The sequence below is a fragment of the Bos javanicus genome, chromosome 18 (genome assembly GCF_032452875.1).
Source record: "Bos javanicus breed banteng chromosome 18, ARS-OSU_banteng_1.0, whole genome shotgun sequence".
In the NCBI taxonomy this organism is placed as follows: domain Eukaryota; kingdom Metazoa; phylum Chordata; class Mammalia; order Artiodactyla; family Bovidae; genus Bos; species Bos javanicus.
The window spans coordinates 65016202-65032349 of record NC_083885.1 but is presented as its reverse complement, the minus strand read 5'-3'; positions in this window follow the sequence as shown (position 1 = coordinate 65032349).

The window sequence follows — 16148 nt, the reverse complement described above, 5'->3', positions numbered from 1 at the left end:
ATGTTAAGTGCTTTTCAAAAAATAAAAATAAAAAGAGGTGGCAAGAATACACAGAAGAACTACACAAAAAAGATCTTCATGACAAAGATAACTACGATGGTGTGATCACTCACATAGAGCCAGACATCCTGGAATGCGAAGTCAAGTGGGCCTCAGGAAGTGTCACTTCAAACAAAGCTAGTGGAGGTGATGGAATTCCAGTTGAGCTATTTCAAATCCTAAAAGATGATGCTGTGAAAATGCTGTACTCGATTTGAGAGCAAATTTTGAAAACTCAGCAGTGGCCACAGGACAGGAAAAGGTCAGTTTTCATTCCAATCCCAAAGAAAGGCAATGCCAAAGAATGCTCAAACGATGCACAATTGCACTCATATCACATCCTAGCAAAGTAATGCTCAAAATCTCCAAGCCAGGCTTCAAAAGTATGTGAACTGTGAACTTCCAGATGTTCAAGCTGGATTCAGAAAAGGCAAAGAAACCAGAGACCAAATTGCCAACATCCATTGGATCTCAAAAAAGAAAGTGAGTTCCAGAAAAACATCGACTTCTGCTTTATTGACTACACCAAAGCCTTTGACTGTGTGGATCACAGGAAACTGGAAAATTCTTCAATAGATGGGAATACCAGACCACCTGACCTGTCTCTTGAGAAACCTGTATGCAGGTCAAGAAGCAACAGTTAGAACCAGACATGGAACAACAGACTGGTTCCAAATTGGGAAAGGAGTACTTCAAGTTTGTATATTGTCACCCTGCTTATTTAACTTATATGCAGAGTACATCATGCACAGTGCCAGGCTGGATGCAACAGAAGCTGGAATCAAGATTGCCGGGAGAAATATCAATAACCTTAGATATGCAGATGACACCATCCTTATGGCAGAATGCAAAGAGGAACTAAAGAGCCTCTTGATGAACTGGCTTAAAACTCAACATTCAGAAAACGAAGATCATGGCATCTGGTCCCATCACTTTATGGCAAATAGATGGGGAAACAATGGAAACAGTGAGAGACTTTTTTTTTTTTTTAATCCCCAAAATCACTGCAGATGGTGACTGCAGCCATGAAATTAAAAGATGCTTGCTCCTTGGAAGAAAAGCTCTGACCACCCTAGACAGCATATTAAAAAGCAGAGACATTACTTTGCTAACAAAGGTCCATCTAGCCAGAGCTATGGCTTTTCCAGTAATCATGTATTGATGTGAGAGTTGAACTATAAAGTTGAGCACTGAAGAATTGATGCTTTGAAACTGTGGTGTTGTGAGAACTGTTGAGAGTCCCTTGGACTGCAAGGAGATCAAACCAGCCAATCCTAAAGGAAATTCATCCTGAATATTTATTGGGAGGACTGATGCTGAAGATGAAACTCCAATACTTTGGCCACCTGATGCAAATAACTGACTCATTGAAAAGACCCTGATGTTGGGAAAGATTGAAGGCAGGAAGGAGAAGGTGACGACAGAGGATGAGATGGTTGGGTGGCATCACCAACTTGATGGACATGAGTTTGAGCAAGCTCCGGCAATTGGTGACGGACAGGGAAGCCTGGCGTGCTGCAGTCCATTGGGTCACAGAGTGGGACATGACTGAGCAACTGAACTGAGTGCTGTTTCAGTTTAGGCTAATAACTGTTTAGGCTGAATAACTTTCAATGTTCACTGCATTCCTAATACTCTTCTGGGTGTGCAGTCGTTTTGTAAGATTTAATGTTTTTGATGACACTTGGCTAGATAAAAGGCAGAAATGTGTTCCTTAGGCTTACAATGGGATAAGGGCATCAGGTGGGGCACACAACAGGCTGTACAGAGACACGGTAAGCAACCTGCACTGTAGGGAGCACCCTGTATATAGGAAGTGCTGTGCGGCTAGGTAGGATTCCCAGGCTCCCCATAATGACCTAGTTGGAATAACTTCAAGGAGAAAGGGTACAGAGGCTGTCTCAGTTGCCTGGTATTCTGGCCCTGGGACATAAGGGACGGTGTATGGCAGTCCAGAGTGTGAATGTCTGATATGGACAGCGATTGGGTGTGGACTCAACCAGCTGCTTCAAAAGAGGAAATAACTAGCATAAAGCCAGGGACTTCAAAGTGGATCAAGATAGTATTTTCATAAAATTACATTTCAAGATAACTGGTAATCACCTGTTGTGTAGCACAGGGAACTCTACTCAATACTCTGTAAGAAGAATCTTAAAAAGAGTGGATACGTGTACATGTACAGCTGATTCACCTTGCTGTACACCTGAAACTAACAACATTTTAATAAAGTCAACAATACTGTGATAAAAATTTAAAAAGTAATGAAACACTGTGGTACTGTCATAAAAGCAAACTTTTAGACCACGGAAGCAGAACAGAGTGCCCAGAACTGGAAGCCAATATATTTAAAGAAAGAACCGACAGGAGTACCGAGACATTTCAGTGGGAGGACAGTCTCTCCAGCAAACGGGAGGAAAGTGGAACCTGCACTTGCATGAGTGAGGTCGGGCTCTCACACTACGGTCGAAAACGAGTTCGAAGTGATCAGTGACCTGACAGTACGACGTAAACCCATAAAGCAGGGGAGCACATAGGGAACGCTTCATGACACTGGATTCGAAAGTTTTTTTGGTGTTGACATGAAAAGCATAGGAAACAAAAGGAAAAACAAAGATACAAAGTTCTGTGCAAAGACACAACTAACAGTGAAAAGGCAACCCACTGAATGGAAGAAAAACATTGACAAATTGTATATTTGGTAAGTATCTAGATACATAAGGAACTGCTACAACTCAAGAATGAGAAAAATAACCTAAAAAAATACTTAAAAGTGGTAAACATAGACAATTTTTTAATTTACAGCTGCACTGAGTCTTCGTTGCTGTGCACAAGGCTCCCTAGTTGCAGCGAGTGGGCGTCACTCTTCATGTGGTGTGCAGGCTGCTCACTGTAGTGGCTTCTCTTGCAGAACAGAGGCTCTAGGCATGCAGGCTTCAGTGGTTGCAGATCTCAGTTGCCCTGTGGCACATGGAATCTTCCTGGACCAGGGATTGAATCCATGTCCCTTGCATTGGCAGGTGAATTCTTAACCACGGAACCACTGGTAAAGTCCAAACACGTTTTAAAAATGAATACACACAAATGGCCAAGAACTATATGCTCGTAAATAAAACCACAATCAGACACTACTTCACATCCATTCGGACACCTACTACGAAACATGAAATGGAAAGTAAAATTATGTTGAGGTGGCTGTGGAGACACTGGAACTCTGTGAACCTTTGATGGAAACATAAAATGGTACATCCAATAGAGGAAACTTCAAAATATCAAAAACAGAATGGACATAGAACAAGAACAGAATGGACAAGCGGTTCCAATTCTGGCTATACACCCAAAAGAATTGAAGGCAGTATCACAAGGACATATCTGTGCAGCCATTCTCACAGCAGCACGCTTTACAACAGCCAAAATAATGGGGAGAAAATAAGTGTCCATCAATGGATGAATGCGTTAACATGTGGTGTACACATACTATTGAGTATTATTCAGCCTTAAAAAAGAAGGGACTTCTGAAATATGAAGTGACAGATGAAATGTGAAATTATACTAACTGAAGTCTTCAGAAAGACACAATCTGTATGATTCTCCTTACATGAGGCAGTTCAGTTCAGTCGCTCAGTCGTGTCCAACTCTTTGCGACCCCATGAATCACAGCACGCCAGGCCTCCCTGTCCATCACCAAGTCCCGGAGTTCACCCAAACTCATGTCCATCAAGTCAGTGATGCCATCCAGCCATCTCATCCTCTGTCGTCCCCTTCTCTTCCTGTCCCTAATCCTTCCCAGCATCAGGGTCTTTTCCAATGACTCAACTCTTCGCATGAGGTGGCCAAAGTATTGGAGTTTCAGCTTCAGCATCAGTCCTTCCAATGAACACCCAGGACTGATTTCCTTTAGGATGAACTGGTTGGATCTCCTTGCAATCCAAGGGACTCTCAAGAGTCTTCTCCAAGACCACAGTTCAAAAGCATCAATTCTTCGGTGCTCAGCTTTCTTCACAGTCCAACTCTCACATCCATACATGACCACTGGAAAAACCATAGCCTTGACTAGATGGACCTTTGTTATCAAAGTAATGTCTCTGCTTTTTAATATGCTATCTAGTTTGGTCATAACTTTTCTTCCAAGGAGCAAGTGTCTTTTAATTTCATGGCTGCAGTCACCATCTGCAGTGATTTTGGAGCCCAAAAAATAAAGTCTGACACTGTTTCCCCATCTATTTGCCATGAAGTGATGGGACCAGATGCCATGATCTTAGTTTTCTGAATGTTGAGCTTGAAGCCAACTTTTTCACTCTCCTCTTCCACTCTCATCAAGAGGCTTTTTAGTTCCTCTTCACTTTCTGCCATAAGGGTGGTGTCATCTGCATATCTGAGGTTATTGATATTTCTCCCGGCAATCTTGATTCCAGCTTGTGCTTCTTCCAGCCCAGCATTTCTCATGATGTACTCTGCATAGAAGTTAAATAAGCAGGGTGACGATATCCAGCCTTGACGTACTCCCTTTCCTATTTGGAACCAGTCTGTTGTTCCATGTCCAGTTCTAACTGTTGCTTCCTGACCTGCATATAGGTTTCTCGAGAGGCAGGTCAGGTGGTCTGGTATTCCCGTCTCTTTCAGAATTTTTCACAGTTTATTGTGATCCACACAGTCAAAGGCTTTGGGATAGTCAATAAAGCAAAAATAGATGTTTTTCTGGAACTCTCTTGCTTTTTCAATGATCCAGTGGATGTTGCAGTTAGGGCAGTCAAAATCAGAGAGTAGAATAGTGGTTGCCAGGGGATGGAGGAGGAGAGGAGCATTTGTTATTTAATGGGTACAGAGTTGCATTTAATGGGTACAGAGCTCCTGGACGTTAGTTGCATGACAGTAAGAATGTACTTGACAATACTTAACTGCACACTAAAATTCTTAAGATGGCAAGTTTTATGTATGTGTGTTTTAACACGACAAGAAAGAAAACAAACCCCAAAGTACATAATACATACTTCACAAAGTACATAATACGTACTTCACATCACCGATCAGAGCTGACTTTTGGCTGAAGTTGTTTCCCCATTTGCTTCCTTCCTAATATCTTTTTCTGGTGTGAATTTTTTGGAGCTAAATGAAGTTTGGCTAGTTTTGGTATAGACTTTCCAACATTCATTGCACTCAGAAGGCATTTCTCCAGGGTAAATTCAACCATGTTTAAGACCGGAGTCGCACGCAATGATGTTCCCATATCCGCTGTTCTCAAAAGGCCTCACATCAACGTGAATTCGCTAGTTTTTACTGAATCTGGAGTTTTAACTACAAAACGTTCCCACATTAACGGGACTAAAAAGGCCTTTTTCCAGTGGGACTCCTCCAATGTCTAATGAGTGTGGAGCTGCAACTAAAGGATTTTCTGTATCAATGCACTAGCCACCTAGCCGCCTCTCCCCACCCGGCTTTCCCCACGGCCAGTGACCGAGGCAAGCGCGGGCGGCAACGAGAGCAGCGCCGTCGATTGTGGGCTCCGGGGGTGGGGGTGGGGGGCTCACAGTCGGCTATGGACAGCCGGCCAACGTCTCTCCTCGCGCGATCCATTCACTTCGGTCCCCACTCAGAAAAAGCCCCAAGAACGGTGAAAACAGCACGAAAACCGGCCGGCTCATAGAAGCCGTTAAGCCCGGCTCCTGAATGCACGAGGACGAAAACATAGGCCTGCTGAACCCTCACTGACCCGGCGATAGGCGGCGGCTGGACCAATGAGAGGTTAGAGGTGGGAGAGTGGCTGCGTGCGCATCCACTGGGCCGGAACTTCCGGAGTTCTTCCTGTCTTCCCTCCCCAGTATCCTGGCTTGGAGAATTCCATGGACAGAAGAGCCTGGCAGGCCACAGTGAAGGCTTAAATGTCCCTCGTCGGGCACCCAAGTGATGGTGGCAAAAAAGCGGGAGGAGAGGCTCAGGGATGAGGTCGGCTCACGTGGGTTCTTCGTCTCCCGGGCCCCCACCTGGCCCGAGTCCCAGATCCGGACCGAGGAACGCCCGCTCAGATCCCTGCCGGTCAGCCATAGAATCCAGAACTGAGGCCGGCCTTGCGAGCGGTCGCCTTTCAGCCAGTGAGCCAGGGTGAGGGAGAGAGTTCCCTCGGGGGCGATGGTGCACGGCTTGCAGATGCTACCGAGTCGGCAGCCTTGGGGAAACCTGGGGTCACTTTTTTTCTGGGACAGAAGGGAACGAGGTGACTCACCTGAAATGGCAGCCTGAGCAGGTGGGAGCCATGGAAGATTGTGCAGAGAGTGGGGATTGGAAAACCGTGTCCAGAGTTAGAAGATAAAAATTGGGAGAAAAGGATGCAAATGGAGGCAGGGAGACTGCTAAGGAAGCCACCGCGATAGACCCCAGGAGAATTATGGGAGAGGCTGGACCAGGGAGGTAGCGGGAGATGGGGTGAGACTCCGGGTAGGTTTCGTCAGTAGAGCGTACAGGATTTTCTGATGTGCCATGTGTGACTGTGAGCAGAAGCAGGGAGTGAAGGGCCATCTCAGGGATTTTTTGGCCTGAAAATATGTAGGTTCCAGGGGGAAGATCCTTGTTGTATTTGGATATGTTGATCCTGACGCTGTCAAGATGGAGGTGTCACCAAATGGAGATGGCATATGCGGAGGCGAACATAATGTCTGGAAGCCGAGGAAGGAGGTGGGGCTGGAGTGGAGGGTGTGGACTGGGCCAGGAGGGACCAAGTGGAGGAGCCTATCACAAGGAGGCCTTGTGATACGGGTCGGGAGGGCAGGATGAGGGCTGGGTGCTGGCAACCCTGATGCTGCCTCTCAGAAAAGAGACCTGACGGAGGAAGGGTTCTGACCTGTGTAGAAAGGGAGCCCGGAGCAGGTAAGAGCTCCCCTTCTGTGGAGCCTGCTGTGGGTGCTGGAGTCGATTCTCTGCTTGCTGGCTCTGCTGACCCTCAGGGACACCCCGATGGAAGGAGGGAAGGGTCAGCCAGGCTGCTGCAGCCAGTGGATCGTGGACGAGAGCACCTGCCTCACCTCACCCCTCAGGGCAGGAGGGATGAAACTCTGCTTCAGTCAAGGGCTCCCAAGAAGCTGCTCACGGGTCTGCTCGCTGAATAGACTGACAGGTGACCTGCCTGCCCAGCCCCTCCCCGTTAATGGGTCCCTCTGTGACCCATTAACTTAAGAATGTGTGAAAATTAATGTAAACACGAATTAATCAATATTCTTCTAAATACACATGCAATTAGAAATGAGCCTATTCACTCTTAAATTTATGCAGACACTTTATAATTGGCTTGTTATTGATTTACCTCTAGATATTATTTGCTTACAATGCAGTTTCGTGTATGATATCCTCTGAGATCTTAGCAGTAAAAGTGAAGACCCCCAAGTTTCAACACTCTGCCACTTCATTTGCACTGAAAATATGTACAAAACTGTTGATCACAGGACCTCGCCCGGTGGCCCAATGGTTAGGAATCTGCCTTCCAGTGCAGGTGATCTGGTTTGATCTGGGTCGGGGAACTAAAATCCCGCATGAACGGAGCAACTAAGCCTGAGACTGCAGTTACTAAGCCTGCGAGCTCTGGAGCTACCATGCCACCAGAGAACTCTGCACGCCCCAACAGAAGATTGCGCACATTACAAATACGACCTGACATGACCATAAATAAATACTAAAAACAAAAACTTGTTCCTGTGGACAGTCATAGCCAATACACGCTGTGTCTTCCTTACGTTAGATACCAAGATGAGCCCTGTGAGGTTGGAAGCATTCATATCTTACGCAGCATTTTCTTTTTCCTGAGGCTCAGTCCTTCTCCCCGCTGGTAAGAGACAGTACTGTTTTCTGAGGAACTGAGCTTAGACCATCAGGCTGAGCTCCCACTACACCAGGGCTTGGCAGGGGTGGAGGTCCGGCTCTGCTGTAGGATCCTACCACTGCTGTCCACTGCTCGTGGCTTCCTTCTCTCCCCAGGGCCCCATGGCAGTAGCAGAGATGCGCATGGACCCTGTACAGGTGAGTGGAGGGGTCCCACCTTTTACCCATACTAATTATCACCTGCTGGTTTTATCATCCTGATATATATGCCCTCAGGAAATGGCAGTGTCCCAAGACTTCTGTCTCTTTTTTCTGTCTTGTATATGTAGACCATGTGCTCTCACCAGGCCCAGAACCCTATATTTAGTCCTGGGTTATATGGAATGTTTCCATTTCTGACAACTGATGGGGGAAGGTGTGGCAGGGAGTCCTGGCCACAGGATGCAGAATGTCCAGACAGCTGCAAGTGATACTGAGGTGGGATGTGCAGGGAACTGTTGGTTCTGTCATATCTGGTGGGAATGGGGTGCTGGGACAGGGGTGCACAGGTATCAGGCCTTGGCTGATAGCCTGAGGTTGGTGGTGGTTCATGAACCAAACTCTTCCAATTCTGGCAGGATTTTCCAGGTTTTGCACATCAGATGCCCTGTGTTGAATCTCTCTGGACATGTGCTGGCCCTTCCTTTTTCTGTCTTTCACCTGGAGCAGCAGAGAGAACCCTGGGTACCTGAGAGTGTGGACATTACTGCATCGATGGCAGGAGACACTTAAAAGTACCCGGGCTTGGTGCAACATCCTGGGAAAGGGTGTCATGTCAGAGCTGGGAACCTGTTCTGTGTTCACCATTGACATGCTACGACCACTGGCCACACCTTGCTTCTTCCTTTTCTTCTGCATTTTTCTTTCTGTTGCCACACTCTAAGCACACCAGTAGGGGCCTTCATTTGTCACATGTTCCATTTCATTGGACCCTTTGCATCTTCTACATTTGACCTGTACATGAGATGCCTTGAGGTCTGCACATATGCATATAGCTCTTGGAATGTAGCGTCACATTTGCTGTCAGGTATTGACAGCTCTGGAAACAGCCTTTGCCACAATGCTCACTGTCACTAGTAGCCATGCCCGTGATTACAGGTGCACTCAGTGTGGGAAAGCCTTCAGCTGAAAACAGATACTTGGTGAGCACCAAAAAATCCGCACTGGAATACAGCTTTATGAGCACAGCAAATGCGGGAAATGCTTCAAGGACAAAGCCTACTTTATAAAATATCAGAGAATTCACACTGGAGAAAGCCCTTATGAGTAAGCAAATGTGGGAAAACTTTCATGTACAGCTCCACATTCATCAGACATCAGAGAGGTCACAATGTAAGAAGGCCTTATAAGTGTGGTGAAAGTGGGAAATTCTTTAAGTCAACACTCATTAAGCATGAGAGAATTCATACTGGAGAAAGGCCAAGTGCAGTGAATGTGGGAAATTATTTAGGTGCACATCCCTCATTAAACATCAGCATTCATGGCACTGAAAGGCTTTATGAGTGCAGGAAATGTGGGAAATTCTTTTGGTATACCTCCACACTCACTGGATATCAAAGAACTCCTACTGTAGAAAAGCCTTATGATTTTTCTGTTTTGTTCTTTATAAGCCAGTCTGTGAATGTGGGGAATTCTTCTTGTACAAGTACAAGCTTGTTAACCATTGGCAAAATCATATTGGAGAAAGGCCTCATAAATGTAGCAAATGTGGTAAATTCTTTCAGTACCACTCCAATTTCATTAAACATTGGAGAAATCACATGGAAGAGAGGCCTGATGAGTGTAGAGAGTATGGGAAAGTGTTTAGCCACAAGAATGTACTTTTTCAGCATCAGAAAACCCATACTGGAGAAAGGCCTTATACATGCAGAAAATGTCAAAAGGCCTTCGTTAGGAAGTCCCACCTCCTACATCACCAGAAAACCCACAATGAGGACAATATGAGCGCCTTTAACGTGGAGAACTCTTTAGGAACAACCCCAACCTTGTTGTGATCCCCAGAGTCAAAGGCTTTGGCATAGTCAATAAAGCAGAAATAGATGTTTTTTCTGGAACTTTCTTGCTTTTTCAATGATCCGACGGATGTTGGCAATTTGATCTCTGGTTCCTCTGCTTTTTCTAAAACCAGCTTGAACATCTGGAAGTTCATGGTTCACATACTGTTGAAGCCTGGCTTGGAGAATTTTGAGCTTTACGTTACTAGAAAGTGAGATGAGTGCAATTGTGCGGTAGTTTGAGCATTCTTTGGCATTGCCTTTCTTTGGGACTGGAATGAAAACTGACCTTTTCCAGTCCTGTGGCCACTGCTGAGTTTTTCAAATTTGCTCTCAAATTGAGTGCAGCACTTTCACAGCATCATCTTTTAGGAATTGAAATAGCTCAACTGGAATTCCATCACCTCCACTAGTTTTGTTCATAGTGACACTTCCTGAGGCCCACTTGACTTTGCATTCCAGGATGTCTGGCTTTAGGTGAGTGATCATACCATCGTGATTATCTAGGTCGTGAAGGTCTTTTTTGTATAGTTCTGTGTATTCTTGCCACCTCTCCTTAATATCTTCTGCTTCTGTTAGGTCCATACCATTTCTGTCCTTTATTGTGCCCATCTTTGCATGAAATGTTCCCTTGGTATCTCTAGTTTAATTACATTAATATTAATCTCTAATTCCCTTGGTATCTCTTGAGAAATCTGTATTCAGGTCAGGAAGCAACAGTTAGAATTGGACATGGAACAACAGACTGGTTCCAAGTTGGGAAAGGAGTATGTCAAGGCTGTATATTGTCACCCTGCTTATTTAACTTATATGCAGAGTGTCAGGGAACGTTTAACAAGAGGATTCCTGCGTGCTGTTTCTCATAAATCCTCTGTTCCTTATCAGTTCCTGGCAACAGGAATGAGTGGAACAGCACGCTGCTCCCAGCACTGAGGTCGTAGAATGAAATGCATGCATGAATCCTTCAGTAAATATTCTCCTTACGACAAAACGGCTTAGTCTCAGTCCTCTTTCCTGAGATATGGATTGTCTCCTGACCTTAGGACCATTGTTAAGCCCTTGTTCCCTTGATAAGGGTTGCTGTACGTTTGGTTTTCTGATCTTTATCGTTGTCGAAAGAAATTCCTTGTACACAGCCTATATATATACTCCTAGAAAGATCTTAAAGCACCCTTGCTCCACCAGAGGCTTGGGTCCCCGTGTCTGTCTTTCTCTCTCTCTCTCCCCCTCCCTCCCTCCCTCCGGCTAATTCTCTGGAGCGTGGAAACCCACCAAGCTCACTCTCCTGCCTGGGCTTTCAAGACCTCCTCGAGAGGGCGCCCTGTGGCCTCGTGAGTGGTGCAAGCCCTGTTCTAGGGTTTTATTGGTTCTCTGCATAAACCAGGGAATATTAGCTTCTTTCAATCTTTCACTTTCTTATCATCGACTCCGGACCACCAGGTTCCGGTCTGTTAAAGGACCACAACAGCAGAGTACACGAGAAATGCTGGGCTGGGTGAAGCACAAGCTGGAATCAAGATTGCCAGGAGAATCTGCTGTTATGCAGATAACACCACCCTTTTTGCAGAAAGCGAAGAAGAATTAAGGAGCCTCTTGATGAAAATGAAAGAGGAGAGTGAAAAAGTTGGCTTAAAGCACAACATTCAGAAAACTAAGATCATGGCATCTGGTCCCATCACTTCATGGCAAATAGATGGGGAAATGGTGGAAACAGTGACAGACTTTATTGTTTTTGGCTCCAAAATCACTGCAGATGGTGACTGCAGCCATGAAATTAAAAGACGCTAGCTCCTTGGAAGAAAAGCTATGACCAACCTAGACAGCATATTAAAAACCAGAGAGAGACATTACTTTGCCAGCAAAGATCTGTCTAGTCAAAGCTATGGTTTTTCCAGTAGTCATGTATGGATGTTGGACTATAAAGAGAGTTGGACTATAAAGAAAACTGAGCACTGAAGAATTGATGCTTTTGAACTGTAGTGTTGGTGAAGACTCTTGAGAATCCTTTGGACTGCAAGGAGATCCAACCAGTCCATCCTAAAGGAAATCAGTCCTGAATATTCATTGGAAGGACTGATGTTGAAGCTGAAACTCCGGTATTTTGGCCACCTGATGCGTGGCCAAACTAACTCATTTGAAAACACCCTGATGCTGGCAAAGATTGAAGGCAGGAGAAGGGGATGACAGAGGATCAGATGGTTGGATGGCATCAACAACTCAATGGACATCAGTTTGAGTAAACTCAGGGAGTTGGTGATGGACAGGGAGGCCTGGTGTGCTACAGTCCATAGGGTTGCAAAGTGTCAGACATGACTGAACGACTGAACTGAACTGAACAACCTCATTGAGCAAGAATTCACAGTGGTAAAAACCTAATGAATTCAGAGAATATGGTAGATTCTTTAGGTGCTAGTCCAAACTCCTAGTGGTAAAGAACTTGCCTGCCAATGCAGGAGACACAAGAGATGCTGGTTTGACCCCTGGGTGTGGAAAATCCCCTGAAGGAGGGCATGGCAACCCACTCCAGTATTCTTGCCTGGAGAATCCCATGGACAAAAGAGCCTGGAAGGCTACAGTCCATAGGGCTGCACAGAATTGGACAAGACTGAAGCAACTTAGCATGCAAGAACGCCAAACTCTGTACACTGGAGAAGCACCCTATGAGTTGATTTGGAGTGGACCTTAAGAGTACAGGAAACATGGGAAATTTTTTGGTACACCTCTCAGACATCAAGAGTTCACAGTGAAGGAAGGCCTTCTGAGAGCAATGAGCGTGGACAAGTCTTTAGGTGAAACTTAGCCCTGTTGCCCATCAGAGATTTCACAATGGATAAAGACTTTATTTGTGCAGCAATTTAAAGTAAGTTCAGCCAAAACTTCCACCTCATTCAGCACCAAAAAGTTCACAGCAGATTGTTGCAAAAGGCGAAAGACTTCAGCAAAATATCTGCTCAATTTTGCCTGTGGTAAAATACATGTAACAAAATTCACCCTCGTCCTTTTTAATTGTACAGTTTAGTATGTGTAAAAACTCACATTTTGCACAACTGATCTCCAGAATTCCTGTCATCTGGCAAAAATAAAACTCTACACCCATTAAACAAGATCTCTTCCTATGCCCTCCCTACCAGACCTGCCTCTATCAATTTGATTACTCTGGATACTTTATACAAGTGTAATCATACATTTTTCATCTCTTTGCAACTGGCTTATTTAGCTTAGCATAATGTCCCCATGTTGAAGCATTTGTTAGTACTTCCTTCTGCTTTGAGAAGGAATCAGAATTGACCCACCTAAGCCATAGGGAAGGGTGCTGATGGAGTCAATACTACTAGTACTTTGCCAGATATTTGTAGAGGAAGAAATCCAAATTTTATTGACATATTTACTGAGGTACTGACACATATTAAACCATTCTTGAAAGTGTAAAATGTATTTTCACACGAGTGCATAAGAGGACCATCACCAACATCATAATAATGAACATGTCCATTACTTATAGAATTTCCACTGACTCCTTTGTATTCTCTCTCTCAGTCCTAGCCAACCTGCCATCTCCAGGGAGCTATTACAGTGTGAATTTTTTTTTTTTTAATCAAACCATGCAGCTTGCAGGATCTTAATTTCCCTACCAGGGACTGAACCCAGGACCTCAGGAGTTAAACAGCAGAGTCCTAACCATTGGACTGCCAGGGGATTCCCAATACAGTTTATATTTTCTAGAACTTTATTGTTATTCAAGGATGGCTGCTTTCAGTAAATGCATTTTTTTGTATATATTTAAAATGTATTTTTAGTATTATATTTAATATTTTGTGTGTGCAAAAGCATGGCATAGTACAGGAATAAACAAGGCCCTGTTATATACTAGAGCTGCATTTTCTGACAATCACTCTGAGAAAAAGTTGTTTAAAGTGGGTAAGTGAAGTTTAAGGAAATTTAAATTGTTTCATAGGAAATTAATATCTTAAAAAATTTTGAGCCAAGCGTCCATTGGCCTGTCTTTCTTTATTTTTCTTATTTGGCTTTTTTTCTTGTAGTGTTTTTCAGCTATGTGTTTGTGTCATAAAAGTTCTTATCCATTTTTTTTATCACTAATCATTTTGGTGTGGTAAAATATGCATAAAATTTGTCATCTATCATCTTTCAGTGTTTAGTGATGTATCCTGGCAGGAAATGGTGTACAATAATTTGCTCTCCTTTAGGCTGGGCTTCAGCTTTTGAAAGAAACTCAGAATAATAAACATTTCAATAAGTGTTGTTTGCTAGGTTGGACCACAATCACTCATTATCAAGGCAGGAAAGATACCCCTTCTCCAACTCTCCCTCATGCCCTGTCTGGGGTCTTTAGCATGTTGAAGGTCACAAAACAGTCTCTAAAAATTTAGTCTACATGTATTTTACAGGCAACGAGAGGTGACAGCTATGAGTGGACATAGAGTGCCATACGATGTGTCCATTTTGGTGTGTAGATTAGAACTAGATGTGGTTCGTGTGTACATGCCAAGTCACTTCAGTCCGACTCCTGGTGACCCTATGGACTGTAGCCTGCCAGGCTCTTCTGTCCATGGGATTCTCCAGGCAAGAATATTGGAGTGAATTGCTGTGCCCTCCTCCAGGGGACCTTCCTGACCCAAGGATCGAACCTGCTTCTCTTATGTCTCCTGCATTGACTGGCGGGTTCTTGACCACTATTACAAATATATTGCTATCTGAAATTACAGGTCCCTAAGCTTTGTGGGCTTTTCCAAGACTCTACAAATTTAGGAGCATCCCACTTAAGAGTAACCGAAGGCTCTCCCATGGCTGGAGCAGGGAACTCTTTTCCTGGTGTCCCTGAGGGTGCCTCTTGGCTTTTACAGGTCCAGTAGGAAGTGACTTACTCTCCAAGTGTTGGTAGGTAGTGTTGGCAGAGGAAGCTACATTACCCAGAAGTCTCTCTGGTGCATGGTCATAGCTGCACAGCCTTGTGGACAGAGTAGTTTCCACTACCTTAGTTACCTGCACTTTCTCAAAGTTGGTAGTTCCAGAATGTGGCTAAAGGCTAAGGGAGGATGGAAAGGGCTCTGGGAAAGGAGGTTCTGAAGCTGTAAAGTCAGCGGGGTTTTGCTGCCTCTCAAAGGGCTTATTATACCCAGAGTTCCTTGGAATGTAATCTAGGGCATGTCACAGAAATGTTTCGAGACCTATTATTTCAGACTGCATGAATCGTAGCAAACTTCCAATGACTGCACGTAGAAAGGGACCCACCATACTGCAATGCTACTCAGCATCGTCTCATAGTTGTCAGCTGTCTTGTTTCTTGTCAAAAACATGAACACTCTGCTTTCCATGAGTTTCAGTAGGTTCGCTCAAACACAATATGAAAAGCCCCCAAAGGGGCTTAGGATGGGAAACGTGGAAAAGGGATGTTTGCAATCACCAAAGTAGCTTAAAAGGATTATGAGGTGCCCCTGGTTCCCACAGAAAATGTCTTTCCTGCCTGAATAGTCAGTTATTAAGAATGTGAAACCTCTCTAACAGAAGCAGAACTTATCTCGTGCCATCTTCTGCCAGGACAGTGTATGCCCCTCAGAATCTGACCATGTGTGCAAAGGGGCCAGCTTATCCCTGATATAAAGGTTTGTGATTCCATGACCTCATCTCCTTGCTGGGAAATGGTTTATCATCTCACCTGTAAATTACTGCAGCAGTATATACACAGGCAGTTGAGATTTGTCTTTGGAAAAATACTTGTTAAATGGATGTTATTAAATGTTATTAATAATTTTATAGTTTTTCAAGGGAAGTGGCAGAAATGGTTCTAGAGAAATTTATTTGTGACAGTGGGTGAAAAGAAATCAATGAAGTTTGAGTAAGAGTCACTGATCGCTTCTCGGCCTTTTGCTAAGATCAAGTGTGAGTAAGAGTCACTGAGTCTGAGAAGTCAGAAAATGAAGCCAAGACCTCAAGGCTTGCTGAAACCTTAGACACACTCAGAGTTCGGTTTAAAAATGTGATTATTTTCATATTTGAAAACATGATGCATTAACAGTTTGGAGGGAAGGGTAAAGACAATATTTAAAAAGAGTTGCCAGATAGGTAAAAATGAATAAAGAAACTGTGCTGTTGTGTACTTCAGTTCAGTTCAGTTCAGTCGCTCAGTCGTGTCCGACTCTTTGCGACCCCATGAATCGCAGCACGCCAGGCCTCCCTGTCCATCACCAACTCCTGGAGTTCACTCAAACTCACGTCCATGGAGTCGGTGATGCCATCCAGCCATCTCATCCTCTG